Source organism: Amblyraja radiata, chromosome 17 (genome assembly GCF_010909765.2).
Source record: "Amblyraja radiata isolate CabotCenter1 chromosome 17, sAmbRad1.1.pri, whole genome shotgun sequence".
NCBI lineage: Eukaryota > Metazoa > Chordata > Chondrichthyes > Rajiformes > Rajidae > Amblyraja > Amblyraja radiata.
Window position 1 is genome coordinate 48,589,299 of NC_045972.1, and position 12,905 is coordinate 48,602,203.

Consider the following 12,905-nt stretch of genomic DNA (forward strand, 5'->3'; position numbering starts at 1 on the left):
GCTTGGTAACACCTGCTGAGGGCTTTTTAGTCATAAATGGTGTCAAGTGGTGAAATCCAAACAAACCATGTTCATAGAAATAGTAAAAGACTTTCATCGCCAACTAATCATGCTTCCAGGCTATGCCGGCTGTCAAATCTGTAAAAGGTTGAATGTTCACGAATGTTTCTAACTTTCACAAGTATTTAAACACCTAAAATTTAATGCTACCGATTAAAAAATGAAAGTACTTTTAGATTATTGACCTGAAATTTTATACATCTTGCTCCTAGCCAAACATCTGAATGAAATGAAAAAAAATTACTGAATCTAGGCCTGGGCTAATTTACCATACATTCCATTGCGATTCCAATGTGTAATCACTTCATTTGAACATTGTAATGGGTTGATTTTGATTCACAGAGATTTGCATTGCATTTCCAAAACAGGGTTTTCCCTGGGCGTAGTTAATTCAACAGTTAAAAGAAGCAAAGGTTAAACGGTGCCTCTTGGAATTTTCTGGGGTCCTGGTAATCCAGGCAGTATTAAAACAGCCCCATCATTCTCTGCTACCATTTGTGGATTGTGGAGATTTTGAAAGGGCTGTTTATGGCTGCTTTCCAAAGACTTTGAAGATTCACTTCACCTGCAAGTATCTGGCTGACCAACCTGCCCCCCCCCCCCCCCCGCCCCCCCTCCACATCACCTGCTCAGCATTCTCCTCTTTTCCTCTTTCTGACCATATTCCAATTTTGTTCATTTTGCACACTGTGTAGTTGGGGGATTGTGATGGTAAATTGTGCCATGTACGGTGTGCTGGGAACATTTATCAGAGGTTGAAAGGTAGAGGCCTCCAGTGCACCAACTTCCCACTGTTATCATACTCTGGCCAGCTCCTCCCTCATGGCTCCAAAGTCCCCTCTGTTCAATTGTAATACTGACACTTCCGATTTTCCCTTTACCCACTCAAATTGTAGATTAAAACTTATCATGTTATGGTCACTACCTCCTAATGGTTCCGTTACCTTGAGTTCCCTTATCAAATCCAGTTCATTACATAACACTAAATCCAGAATTGCCTTCTCCCTGGTAGGCTCCAGTACAAGCTGCTCTAAGAATCTATCTCAGAGGATCTAGAAACTCCCTTTCTTGGGGTCCAGTACCAACCTGATTTTCTCAGTCTACCTGCATGTTGAAATCTCCCATAACAACCGTAGCATTACCTTTGCGACATGCCAATTTTAACTCTTGATTGAACTTGCACCCTATATCCAGGCTACTGTTTGGGAGCCTGTAGATGACTCCAATTAGACACTATTTATTCTTACAATTTCTCAGTTCTATTCATACTGACTCTACATCTCCTGAGTCTATCTCACCCCTCGCAAGAATTGAATTTCATTCCTCACCAACAGAGCTACACCGGTCTGTCTTTTCGGTAGGACATACACCCTTGAATATTCAATTCCCAGCCCTGGTCCTCTTGCAGCCATGTCTCTGTAATTCCCACAACATCATACTTGCCAGTTTCTAACTGAGCCTCAAGCTCATCCACTTTATTTCTTATACTTCGTGAATTCATATATAATACTTTTAATCCATTACTCCCCTCACCTTTCACATCGATTCCTATTTCACTTGGCCATTCTCTCCCTGAGTTTTCTGCCCTGTTAATTCTGGTGTCTTTCTTAACTTTTCTTATTCTCTCTTTCCCTTTAACTCCATCCTTATATCTCCAGTTTGTCTCCACCCCTCCCCACTATTTAGTTTAAACCCACCCGTGTAGCAGTAGAAAACCTGCCTGCCAGAATGCTGGTCCCCTGCCTGTTAAGGTGCAACCCGTCCCTTTTGTAGAATTCACCCTTACCCCAAAACAGATCCCAGTGGTCCAAGAATCTTAATCCTGCTTCCCGCACCAGCTCCTCAGCCACACATTCAGATCCCCTATCTCCCTGTTCTTGCCCTCACCAGCACGAGGAACTGGAAGCAAACCGGAGATAACCACCCTGGAGGTCCTGCTTTTCAGCCTTTTTCCGACTTCTCTGAAGTCACGCTGCAGAATGTCTTTCCTCTTCTTCCCAACGTCATTTATGCCGACATGCACTACCACTTCCAACTGCTCACCTTCACCCTTCAGGATGCTCTGCAATCGGTCCGTGACGTTCTGGATCCTGGCACCAGGGAGGCAACACACCATCCTTGACCCGCCCGTTGCTGCAGAAACCCCTGCCTGTACCGCTCATGACGGAGTCCCCTATTACCACGGCTCTGCCTGACGTCTGTCTCTTCGGTTTTGCTTCAGCGCCACCTTTTTACTCGCAGACCTGTCCCCGCTCAGAATGGCAGTGTCTTCTGTCCTGACAGCTTCCAAGAGGGTAAACCTGTTTTCAAGAGGTACATCCCCGGGGTCTCCTGTACTCCAAGCTTCCTTCCCTTCCCCATCGTCACCCACCTTCTCTCCTCGGGTATCTTCAACGTTTGGCGTAGTCTCCTCCCTCAGCCTCCTCGCCAAAGACTCTCGAGCCAGAGATTCGCACTTTTCTCACAAGGATCTTCCTTTGACAGGGATTTCAAAAGGGATTTACATGTTCATGAGCTTGTCCTGATATTTTAAGCTCCGCTATCCTGGGATAAATACTGTGATTATCTACCCTCTCTAAGCCCCTCATAATGTTATTGAAGTCTAGAAGGTCACCCTTCAGCTGCTTTAGCTCCAGTGGAGACAGTCCCAACCCATCCAATCTCTTCCTATAATACAACCTCTCCTGTCCTGGGAAACATAGAAACATAGAACCAAAGAAAATAGATGCAGGAGGAGGCCATTCGGCCCTTCGAGCCAGCACCGCCATTCATTGTGATCATGGTTGATCGTCCCCAATCAATAACCCGTGCCTGCCTTCTCCCCATATCCCTTGATTCCATTAGCCCCTAAATCTCTATCTAACTCTCTCTTAAATCCATCCAATGACTTGGCCTCCACTGCCCTCTGTGGCAGGGAATTCCACAAAGTCACAACTCTCCGGGTGAAAACGTTTTTTCTCACCTCAGTCTTAAACGGCCTCCACTTTATTCTAAGACTGTGGCCCCTGGTTCTGGACTCGCCCAACATTGGGAACATTTTTCCTGCATCTAGCTTGTCCAGTCCTTTTATAATATTATGTGTTTCTATAAGATCTTCCCCTCATCCTTCTAAACTCCAGTGAATACAAGCCTAGTCTTTTCAATCTTTCCTCATATGACAGTCCCGCCATACGCTGCACTGCCTCAATCACAAGGGTGTCCTTCCTCAAATTAGGAGCCCAAAACAGTACACAATACTCCAGATGTGGTCTTACCAGAGCCCTATACAACTGCTGAAGAACCTCTTTACACTTATACTGAAATCCTCCTTTTTGTATGACTGTAAGGGAAAAAAAATAGTTGTCTCTTCATTGAAGACAATGACAATAAATTAAATTAAATCAAAAAAATCAAATCTTGTTATGAAGGCCAACATTCCATTAGCTTTCTTCACTGCCTGCTGTACCTGCATGCCAAGTTTCAGTGACTGGTGTACAAGGACACCCAGGTCTCGCTGCACCTCCCCTTTACCTAACCTAACCCCTTGTGAACCTTTTATGTACCTCGTTCACCTGAGAAGGCATGAAGTTCATGAAGGATCTGTAAAGAGTCATAGTTTAAGTGACCATGGTAAACAATGTACGTTTCTCAATAAAATTCAGTCAGATTGTGGCTTATTTAATAATGTGGTAGTTAGGAATGAATCTCCAATTAATTATAAGAAAGTTTGTTTTCTTATTTGGGTATTTATTTGGAACTAAGAGTATTATGTCCAGTAATAATTTGGCAGTGAAGTTAATCACGCATATCTATTCATGTCTGATACAGTTGGAAACGGGGATTATGCAAAATAAGAACATTAATGGCTTTTAAAGATTCATTCATTCATGCATTAGCAGCTTTTCTTTCTTGAAGGACATTAGTGAACCAATAGTCTTAGAGTTTTATGATCATCATTGTTGATTATGATCCAGTAACTAATACTTTTGAAATTTACTTAATTACTTTAATTTAAATTCCTCATTACCTGTTTGGCTGGATAATGGTTTAGGTGTCTGGATGTTGGTATGGGAATTTAGTCATTATGCAACCCTGCTTGAATAGTTACAGTCGTAAATTATTAGGACTAAAATATACTCAATAAAACAAGCCACAACACATATATATGACAGCTGGAGATAGAACCAATGACCAAAGGATAAAACATCTTGGCACCAAAGTTCATTTGGTGGTGAGAAAAGTGGTGAGCTTGTGAATGAGATGATTTGCTTGTTTGGCACCAGGACATCCTGCTCATGGGGAAGCAGCACCATGTGGTGTTGGTTCAACACTTTTACAATCAGTCACAGCACCGGTCCCGGGACTAGCTCTACCACAACCAGAGAGCAGTGCTGAACTGCTATCTACCTCTGATGTCCCTCGGACTATCCTTGACTGGCCTTTGCTGGCTTTACCTTGCACTAAATGTAATCTAAACATAGAAACATAGAAACATAGAAAATAGGTGCAGGAGTAGGCCATTCGGCCCTTTGAGCCTGCACCGCCATTCAATATGCTCATGGCTGATCATCCAACTCAGTAACCTGTACCTGCCTTCTCTCCATACCTCCTGATTTCTTTAGCCACAAGGCCCACATCTAACTCCCTCTTAAATATAGCCAATGAACTGTCCGCAACTACCTTCTGTGGCAGAGAATTCCACAGATTCACCACTCTCTGTGTGAAAAATGTTTTTCTCATCTCGGTCCTAAAAGACTTCCCCCTTATCCTTAAGCTGTGAGCCCGTGTTCAGGACTTCCCCAACATCGGGAACAATCTTCCTGCATCTAGCCTGTCCAACCCCTTAAGAATTTTGTAAGTTTAAGAATTTTGTACACACTGTAAATGGATTGATTGTAATCATGTATTGTCGTTCTGCTGACCGGTTGGCATGTACACGTGAGAATAAACTAAACTGAACAGAAATGGATATGAAAGGACGAGGCCAATGTAAACTTCATCATTGCAGATGGCTAATGGCTCCAAAATGGAAGGCACAAGATGTCAGGTAAAACCTGCCTCACATGAAGATGATAGTGTAGTTTGCAGAAAATATACCCTATAATACATCATGAAGCTGGAAGTTAACTCAGGCAAGTGGACTTAATGGTAAATGAACTGTGCATCAATCAGTGACAACCTTTTACTTATTAACGGACAATAAAATAGGAAAATATTATTTGACATTGGGCAAAATATAGGCTCATCAATGAAAGTCATTATGGATTTATTGAAAGCCAAATTGTGTTAGACTAATAATTGAAATCTCTGGTGAAATTGTGGAGAATGCTAATGGAAATTATATGGCTGACATTGTGTGCAGAGATTTTTTTAAACGTGCATGACACATAATAGAGCTCTTAGCTAAAATGACGATCATGGGATTGAAAGCACAGTTGCAGCATGGATATAACATTAGCCAAAGGACAGACTGCAGGGAATAATGTGAGTGATTGTTTTCCAGGACGGAATTGTGGAATTCATTGCCACAAACAGCTATGGAGGTCAAGTCATGGGGTATTTTTAAAGCGGAGATTGACAGGTTCTTGATTAGTAAGGACGTCAAAGTTTACGGGAGAAGGCAGGAGAATGGGGTTGAGAGGGAATGATAGATCAACACTGATTGAATAGTGGAGAAGACTTGATGAGCCAAATTACCTAATTCTGCTCCAATGACATGAACTATGAAGAAAGTTTTCCATGGTTAACTTGTCTATGAAGATATGGAATTCGGGAAATGTAGTGACCAAAGAGGAATATCGAAACAGGTTTAAAATACCCATTGATTTTATTTTTTAACAATTCCATGGAACATATTTTTTGTAAATAATTCTGGAATATTGGGATGTCAAACTTGGACAATACATGCATGTTGTTAATTTATTTAATGTTTCAAAGTAATATGCTTGGTGCTGATTCAACATACAATATCAGAACCAATAAATTGCCATAGAATCACAATTCCATATGTGTGTATATTTGACAGTAGTCTCACTTGCATGTACTTGGTCCATATCCCTCCAAACCTGTCCTATTCATGTATCTACTGCAACAGCTGTGTAGATGGTGGAGGCAATGCACAATTGTGGTGGCTGATGGGGTGTCAATATGTGTTTGTCACTCATTGTGAGAGTTATTGGAACTGAACTCATTCAAATAAGTGGAGAGTATTCCATCATGATCCTGACTGGTGTCTTTAAAATAGTGGAATGACTTTGTGTTGTGAGCTGGGGCTGCTTCTATGGGTGAGATGCCAGTTTTTTTTGAAATATTGGGGGGGGGGGGGGGGGGGGGGGGGGGGGGGAGAGAAGGATTTGATTAAAATGTGTACATAAACACGACGAAATGTAATCATTCTATCCAGTCTTTATTCATATGAAAGTACTGACATCCCAGGAATCAGTCTGGTGAACCTTCTCTGTACTCCCTCTATGGCAAGAATGTCTTTGAGCATTGGGCATTGTGACATCACACGATGGAACGTTCACCAGGGGCTGGTGCTCCTGCAAAGGCATATGTAAATGGATCCATTCTGATTGGACATATGTGAGCATTGGGCATTGTGACATCACACCATGGAACGTTCACCAGGGGCTGGGGCTGGGGCTGCTTCTATGGGTGAGAAGCCAGTTTATTTTTGAAATATTGGGGGGGGGGTGGGGGGGGGGGGAGAGAAGGATTTGATTAAAAATGTGTACTTAAACACGACGAAATGTAATGAGGAGCGGATACATTGAAAGAAAAGTGAAATCTCTACCGAAATGGAAAAGATCTCGGCGATTCTTCGTCTGGTTTCGGAGTAGCAATGAATCAAAGGAAGAAAGGCGGCCGGCAGCCGTCCATGTAAATGGATCCATTCCGATTGGACACCTGCGAGCATTGGGCATTGCGACATCACACGATGTGTTGTATCTTGACATGTGAACGACTCAACTCATTACACAGGGTAGTATTGCTTATGAATGATAATGAGAAGGAGTCAGAGGGACCTGGATGGGCTGGTGAAAATCAATCCCTGAAAAAAGCAGGGGCTGGACATCTTTTAGAGTTATAGCCTGGGATTTGTGGTGGGTGGTAGTCAGCTAGATCTTTGTAAGAACATGAGTACAGTCTCTAACTGGCTTTGAGGAAGTCTGAATGCAATTTTCTTTGCTCACTCTGGTAGCTCCTGTAGGAAAAGTAAATGATGTTGAATTGAATATGGAGTTTAGATGATTGGTTAATGCAGCAGCATAGGACAATTGATGAGGGTGGTGCAGGCCAGCAGATGGGAGTGTGTGAGTGGCTTCCACAGGGAAAACAGTCTGTGCTTGTTTGGAATCATCTTATTTCCATTTGGAAGGTCATCATCCAATTGTTATGTCACTTATTAATCAATACCTGCATGTTGTCTAAGTTTTGCTGCATTCAGGCATGGTCTGCTTCAGAGGATGAGGAGTATCAAATGGAAGTGACATTGTGCAGTCAAGCTGTGGAACATTCTGAGTGTGGATCGAGATGATTTGCAGTTTAAGGGATGAGATCAACTTCATTGATGTTACAGTAAGCTACATAGGTATCGGTTGCCTGTAGATGAATAAAGCATACATTAGCTATTTCATCGTAAGGTCAACTAATACTTTAACTGAGTAAGGAGAAACTGCAGATGCTGGTTAAACCAAAGATCAACACAAAAAGCTGGAGTAACTCAGCGGGCCAGGCAGCATTTCTGGAGAAAAGGAATAGGTGGTGTTTTGGGTTGAGACCCCTCTTCAGTCCTTTTCAAAATATTGAATATAAAGCCTCCTTTTAGCAAGACAAAAGAACAGGTGCAGCAGGCAGTGAAGAAAGCGAATGGTATGTTAGCATTCATAGCAAAAGGATTTGAGTATAGGAGCAGGGAGGTTCTACTGCAGTTGTACAGGGTCTTGGTGAGACCACACCTGGAGTATTGCGTACAGTTTTGATCTCCAAATCTGAGGAAGGACATTATTGCCATAGAGGGAGTGCAGAGAAGGTTCACCAGACTGATTCCTGGGATGTCAGGATTGTCTTATGAAGAAAGACTGGATAGACTTGGTTTATACTCTCTAAAATTTAGGAGATTGAGAGGGGATCTTATAGAAACTTATTAAATTCTTAAGGGGTTGGACAGGCTAGATGCAGGAAGATTGCTCCCGATGTTGGGGAAGTCCAGGACAAGGGGTCACAGCTTAAGGATAAGGGGGAAATCCTTTAAAACCGAGATGAGAAGAACTTTTTTCACACAGAGAGTGGTGAAACTCTGGAACTCTCTGCCACCGAGGGTAGTCGAGGCCAGTTCATTGGCTATATTTAAGAGGGAGTTAGATGTGGCCCTTGTGGCTAAGGGGATCAGAGGGTATGGAGAGAAGGCAGGTACGGGATACTGAGTTGGATGATCAGCCATGATCATATTGAATGGCGGTGCAGGCTCGATGGGCCAAATGGCCTACTCCTGCACCTATTTTCTATGTTTCTATGTTTCTAAAAGCATTGAAAGGGCATATTTCTTCCTTGCAAGTGTTTATCGCACTTTAACTTTAATGAAAGTTAGTCAGCTAAATACTTGCAAAGAATAAATGCAGGGCCATGGATCGCTTTACAGAGCAGTAGCTTTTCAAATCGAAGGGGGAAAAGTTAAGTTGCTCAGTGTTTGTTCATCAGTTACGGTAAATCTGAACTGGCAAAATGCATAGTTATAATATTTATTGAAATACATTGTAACTTAAGTGTATTATTTTATGATCCAAGCATTACCAAGCATAAAAAGTACCATTAGGTTTAATATAACTTATTTTACAAGATAGAGCTCATCTCCAATTCATGGAGCATGATGAAAAGAAAATATAAAGTTACGTAAATCTTTACACCTGGCTGCTACTTTGCCAAATTACCCCCTCCTACATTTCTTCTTTTCATTTTCTATACTGAAATTATTTAATAGCTGACGAAAATGTTCAAATTCAGAACTTAATATCAGTGGTAAGTACTTGGATCATGCTATTGGTGTCAACCATTTACTGTCCAGTTTCTGCTCTTCATGTAACAGATGGCAAATGTGTTCATCTTTGAAGCTATAATTATATCGATGTCAGATGGCACGAAGTAAAGAATTTTCAAGTACAATCAATAGACTTATAAAGATGGCAGGATGCATATTTGCTTATAATTGACATTTCCCATTTATTGAAGTTGAAATCTTAGAACTAGTGGAATTTGCCACATGGAATTTACCCTCCTGGGGTAAATAAAGTTATATCGTATCATGCCGTATCTTATCGTAGATTATGCATCATGTAATTGTCTCTCCACCCTTAATATCTGTTGATTTTCATCTTGTACATTATGCTGTCAAATGCTTACTTATATGTGAGAGACTTTTTATTGTCTTCAAATAACTTAAAAGACTTCACATGATTATCTTAATCAGCCAAATAAACTAACCCTTGGTGTGAAAGTGGCTGAGGGGCGATTCTGATATAAGTGTACAATTTTATGAATGGCATAGAAAGGAAACATTTTTTCATGGTATATCAGTACACGTGACAATAATATACCAATACCAAGAAATATTTTCCTTTTAACTGAGGTTTCTATGACCAGAGGGCATAGGTTTAAGGTAATGGGCATGTGTTTTATAGCAGAAGTGTTGAAGGATTCTTTTCACCCAGAGGATGGTTGGAATCTGGGATGTACTGCCTGAGGGGACAGTGCAGGCAGGCACGCTCTCTACATTTCCGAGCTATGAGATGAGTACTTGATTCCCCAAGGTTTCCAAGGTTTCAGAGGAAGTGTTATAGAATAGGACTAGTATAAATGTGTACATGATGACTGTCATGCACACCGTGGGTTCAAGGATCTCTTTATGTGCCGTGTGATGCTCCGACAATTTCATTTGACATTTAGCTGAAAATTCCATGTGTGTGCTAGATCTCAGACCGTGGACTGGGCGAGAGGTGTTCTGGGAACTGAACATATGCTGTCTGGCATGACAGTGTTGTAGACTCGGGTTCATGGGTGGCAGTAATTAGCTTTGGTGTGTGTGTTTGTACTGTGGTTGGTGCAGCGCAGATTGGGGGCTAACGTTTAGGCAAGGTTGAAAGGCTGCACTAGCCCAGCATTGCATCTTATTGGGTTATACTAGGACATTGTGTGTGAAATGTCATCATTTAACATTTAATGCTTAATGTGATAAATGCATTTAATGCAGAGAACATGATATGGGCACATTGATAACTTATAGGAGGCAGAGCCCAGTGAAATATTTTGAGCGATATGAAGCAGCCATAGTTGTTAATGCATTTCACTCTGGAGAGAGAGTTGGGAGTTTGGGGAGGGGGGGAAGCCACGGTGTAATTTTCAATAATTTTCAATTGTCTAATGTTAAACTAGCTGCTATGTCCAGTTGCATTTATGGGAAAACTTTTTCCATGTTACATATAACTAGCCAATGAAGCTTAATACAGAAACATTAAATATGGCAAGTTATAAATGGAAATATTCATCCAAAGTCATGAAAAGCAGGACTTCCAGGGTGGTTATCTCTGGATTGCTTCAATACCTCATGCTAGTGAGGACAGGAACAGGGAGATAGGGGGTCTGAATGTGTGGCTGAGGGGCTGGTGCAGGGAGCAAGGATTTAGATTTATAGACCACTGAGATCCCTTCTGGGGTACGGGTGACCTGTACAAAAGGGACGGGTTTCACCTTAATTGGAGGGGGACCGACATTCTGGCAGGCAGGATTGCTAGGGCTACATGTGTGGGTTTAAACTAAATAGTGGGGGGGAGGGATTGACAAATTGGGAGTATAAAGATGGAGTTGAAGGGGAAGTGGCTACAGGAAAAATGACAAAGGATTCTCGAATTAATGGGAAGGAAAGCTTGAGAATGGACAACAGAGTAAGGTCAGGGCCAATTGCGAGCGGTGCGAGGGGGGAAGTGAATACGGAGGTCAAAGTGCTGTATATGAATGCGCGAGGTATAAGGAATAAAGTGGACGAGCTTGAAGCTCAGTTAGAGACTGGCAACTATGATGTTGTGGGAATTACTGAGACATGGCTGCAAGAGGGCCAGGGCTGGGAACTGAATATTCAAGGGTATATCTCCTATCTAAAAGACAGATAGGTGGGCAGAGGGGGTGGGGTTGCCCTGTTGGTGAGGAATGAAATTCAGTCCCTTGCAAGGGGTGACATTGAAACAGGAGATGTGGAATCAGTATGGATAGAACTAAGGAATTATAAGGGTAAAAAGACCATAATGGGATTAATCTACAGGCCCCCAAACAGTAGCCTGGACATAGGGCACAAGTTGAATCAGGAGTTAAAATTGGCATGTAGTAAAAGTAATGCTGTAGTTATTATGGGAGATTTCAACATGCAGGTAGACTGGGTAAATCAGGTTGGTACTGGACCCCTAGAAAGGGACTTTGTAGAGTGCCTTCGTGATGGATTCTTTGAACAGCTTGTATTGGAGCCTACCAGGGAGAAGGCAATTCTGGATTTAGTGTCATGTAATGAACCGGATTTGATAAAGGACCTCAAGGTTAATGAGCCATTAGGAGGTAGTGACCATAACATGGTCAGTTTAATCTACAATTGGAGAGGGAGAAGAGTAGATCGGAGGTGTCAGTGTTGCAGTTGAATAAAGGGGACTATGGGGCCATGAGGGAGGAGCTGGCCAAAGTTGACTAGAAAGATACACTAGCAGGGATGACAGTGGAACAAAAATGGCAGGTGTTTCTTGGAATAATACAGAAGGTGCAGGATCAGTTCATTCCTCAGAGGAAGAAAGATTCCAAGGGAAGAAAGGGACGACCATGGCTGACAAGGGACGTCAGGGACAGTATCAAAATTAAAGCGAAGAAGTACAACGTAGCAAAGATGAGCGGGAAGCAAGCGGATTGGGTAATGTTTAAAGAACAATGCGGGGAGAAAAGATAAGGTGCGAAGGTAAGCTAGCCAAGAATATAAAACAGGATAGTAAAAGCTTCTTTCGGTATGTGAAGAGGAAAATATTAGTTAAGACCAAAGTTGGACCCTTGAAGACCGAAAAAGGTGAATTTATTATGGGGAACAAGGAAATGGCAGATGAGTTGAACAGGTACTTTGGATCTGTCTTCACTAAGGGGGACACAAACAATCTTCCCAATATAGTAGTGGCCAGCGGATCTGGGGTGACGGAGGAACTGAAGGAAATCCACACTGTCATATGCTGAGAGAATGGAGCTGTGGGCTTGCACACTCTGGAGTTTAGAAGGAGGAGAGGGGATCTTATTGAAACATATAAGATTGTTAAAAACTTGGACACGCTAGAGGCAGGAAACATGTTCCCAATGTTTGGGGGAGTCCAGAACCAGGGGCCACAGTTTAAGAATAAGGGGTAAGCCATTTAGAACGGAGACGAGGAAACGCTTTTTCTCACAGAGAGTTGTGAGTCTGTGGAATTCTCTGCCTCAGAGGGCGGTGGAGGCCGGTTCTCTGGATACTTTCAAGAGAGAGCTAGATAGGGCTCGTAAAGATAGCGGAGTCAGGGGATATGGGGAGAAGGCAGGAACGGGGTACTGATTGGGGATGATCACATTGAATGGCGGTGCTGGCTTGAAGGGCCAAATGACCTACTCCTGCACCTATTGTCTGTTGTCTATAATCATTTGATTATCTTGAGTTGATTTTCCATTGATGTTCTGGAATTATGTCTATTTTCCTCCTAATAGTTAAAAAACCCCAAATACTTTAAGATGCTGTGTTTATCAGCTAGGATGTTGTACAATAGCTCCATGGGATTCATTTTGGATGATTGCATTTATATCACATATAATTATCCTGT